Consider the following 3155-nt stretch of genomic DNA (forward strand, 5'->3'; position numbering starts at 1 on the left):
AAAAAAAAAAAAAAAAAGATTAAGGATGTAGAAATGGGAAGCTCCTCGGTCCCATGTGATTAAATATACCTAGTGATGGCTAAAACTTCTAGCAAGTTAGAAGAGCCTCGCAAGAGTCTTTCAGCCTGTGATTTAGCCTATATTTCTGATTATGTCTATAGGGAACTCTGGACAGATAATTGTATTTTAAGATTTCATTTTTTAAAAATAAAGGCTCCTGTCCAGTGTCATGGCATTATACCAGCACTCGGAAGGAGTTCCAGAACAGGAAAGCAAGCCTGTCAAAAAACAAAACAAAACAAACAAGAACACATACACATACACACACACACACACACACACGCACACACACACACACACACACACACACAAACCCAAGCAAACCAACTCCCCCCCAAACAAAACAAAAACTTAAAAGTTTTTGTTTTCATGGACCCAAAGAACTGATAAAAAAAATCTGTCATAAAGTTCATGTTAAAATGTTGCACACTTTGAGGGAGGGGCAGTTTATTGGTATCTACCAAAATGTTGAATCCAACCATCTCTTGACCCATCAGTCCTACTTTAAGATATTTATTCTGAATATGTACAAATGCCTGAGAGAATAAGGTAAAGAGTGGGTACCGCCCAAAAAGGAAGTGAGCAAACCATGAGGTGTTAAAGACTATGGAAGGTCACTTGTACGTCTGATTACTACTCAGGACCACCTTTAGCTGCACAGTGAGTTCAAAGCCAGTCTGAGCTACATAAAACTGTCTCACACAAACAAATGGATAAAACCAAATGAGTAGGTCGGGCTTGGTTAAGAGCACTTACTATTCTTTTACAGAACCTGATTTCAATCCCCACCACCCACATGGTAGTTCTGGATCTCTGTAACTCAGTTTCAGGGGGATCTGATATCCTCTTCCGGCTTTCATAGGCACTGCATGCATGTGGTGCTTATATACGTGTAGGCAAAATACACACAGGCACTTTTTTTTAAATAAGTAGGAGTGGTGATGTACATCTCTAATCTCAGCACTGGGGAGGCAAAAATACATAGATCTTTTAATGATCCAACCTGGTTGACATAGTGAGACCTTGTCTCAAATTTTAAAAAGAAAAATAATACACCATGTACTTTATAAAAATCTTTCTGTCCCCCCTTCCCTAAATTTGGTGGTGGTGTTGGGGAAGACTAGAAACCCAGACTAAGTACACACTTTCTAATTATAACCCCAACTCTCTCCTGCTGCTCTAGTTCTGGGTTCCAGCTCCCAACCCCAAGATTCTATATTCTATAGCTGCATTATTACATCCTTTTCCATTAATGTCCAATAGACTCCAGTATTTAGGGTCCAAACCAATGACCACGCTGATTGGGATGGTTTCTTCCTGGCAGAGGTATGTTTTGAGTCTGGTATACTGTTGTATGTGGTTTGCATTTCTGTGCCACAGCATATCCTGGAATTGCATTACTGGAGCACAGCAACATTCTGCCTCTTTACCAAAGGAAGTAACTTGGCTGAACCCCAGGGAATTTCCCAAAATTGTTAGCACTGCCATGAAAACGAAGTACCTCACCTCTCATGAGGCGGGCCATCCAAATTGTTTTCTGTCTTCTACCTAGTATCAAGAGGTATTTTAAGAATCATGGGAATTGATGTAAATGGAAAAACAAGCTTAAGAAACTTGTCACAGTCCTTTATTGATGGGCCTAGCCACCAGTCAATGGTTCACTTAATGGCTGGAACTTAGGCTGTGACCATGCACAGATTTGCAGTAATACTGATAATGACAGGCCAGAAACTGGTACTTCCTCTCCTGTACAGTTCAATGCACTGTACCAGAACTATACTCAATTGCCTAACTACTAACAACTGCTGAATGGCTGCTGGTTTATTACTTACCTTTAGACCAGATTGGCCCTATACTCAGAGATCCGTCTGCCTGTCTTCCACGCAATAGAATTAAAAGCATGCAACCACCACGCCCAGCCCAAACCAGGCAGGGTGACACTTCCCAGTAGTTGGGAAGCTGAAAGCTAGATAGGACAGAGTTCGAGACCAGCCAAGTTCTTTAATCCACAAATTTAAGAAATGACGTTTGGGGTGCCAGTGACTTTCTCACCTTTTCTGTGGATGGGTATTGAGGCATATATCTAGGAGGTTAAGAAATGACTATCAGAAATGGTGGCAAGTGTCACTTTTAAAATATAGAAATCCTACCAGGCATGGTGGCACATACCAATAATCACAGCACTTGGGAAGCAGGGGCAGGATCCAACCTTCTGCTACATAGTGAGTTCTAGGCAACCCTGAAGGTCTTATAAGACCTACATTAAAACCTAACACTAAAACTGGTAAACAGTCTTAAGAGTCAATACACATAGTTCCAGAGGATATTGCTTAGATGCTGAACAGGAACTCCTTCTCAGTTTAAGAGGGTTTTTTGTTCCATTTCTTGAAGTCAAGATCTGAAGCTGGTTAAGCAAGGCAAACTGTTCCCATTCTTAACATCTTTAAAAGGGTAGCTGTCACGACACACCCACTAAAGTTACAAAGACGTTTCCTTGAGGCAGAGTTCACTTTTAAATGGATCACTTACTAACAACAGATGTCCACAATGGTAGTTGTAAAGCAACAGTACACATTTCTAAGTCAGTCACTTGTTCCTAAGTTGGTAATCAAGAACACTACAGCCTGCTTAGTTCTTCCATGGGCTTAAGAGAACTAATGTGCAATCTTTGAGACCAAGCTCACTTTTCCCTTACTGTGCCAAGTTTTAAATTAATTTTAACATTCTGATATGGCTCCTCATATCTATATGTATATTAGGGATGCTTGACAAAAATCTGGTTTTTGCAGCCCTTTAGCCTATTTAACATTTTAAAACACAAATGTGTACCCGAATGCAGGTCAAAGCATCTTGGAAGCTGGTTCCCTCCTTCCAACATAGGTTGTCAGCTGCCTTTTTACCCACTATCTCACTGGCCCCCATCAAGTGTTATTAATAGGAAAAAGCCTTTAACTTGTTTGCTATAAGGCACTATTATAAAGTGTGACAAAAAGCTTAAATTCTTAAGTGAAAGCCATTTAACTAATATTTAAAACCTCTGCAATTATTAGTTTATTAGTATCATCCAGGACTCATGTTCAGTATTCCTCCTCAAA

General features: G+C 40.1%; 1 protein-coding gene across 1 annotated transcript in view; it reads right to left on the reverse strand.

Moving 5' to 3' along the window:
- Positions 1-3155, reverse strand: part of Hmgb1 (high mobility group box 1) — a 36123-nt gene that overhangs the window by 30049 nt on the left and 2919 nt on the right. The gene's annotated exons all lie outside the window — the stretch shown is intronic.

This window comes from Mastomys coucha, unplaced genomic scaffold (assembly GCF_008632895.1).
Source record: "Mastomys coucha isolate ucsf_1 unplaced genomic scaffold, UCSF_Mcou_1 pScaffold22, whole genome shotgun sequence".
Taxonomy (NCBI): domain Eukaryota; kingdom Metazoa; phylum Chordata; class Mammalia; order Rodentia; family Muridae; genus Mastomys; species Mastomys coucha.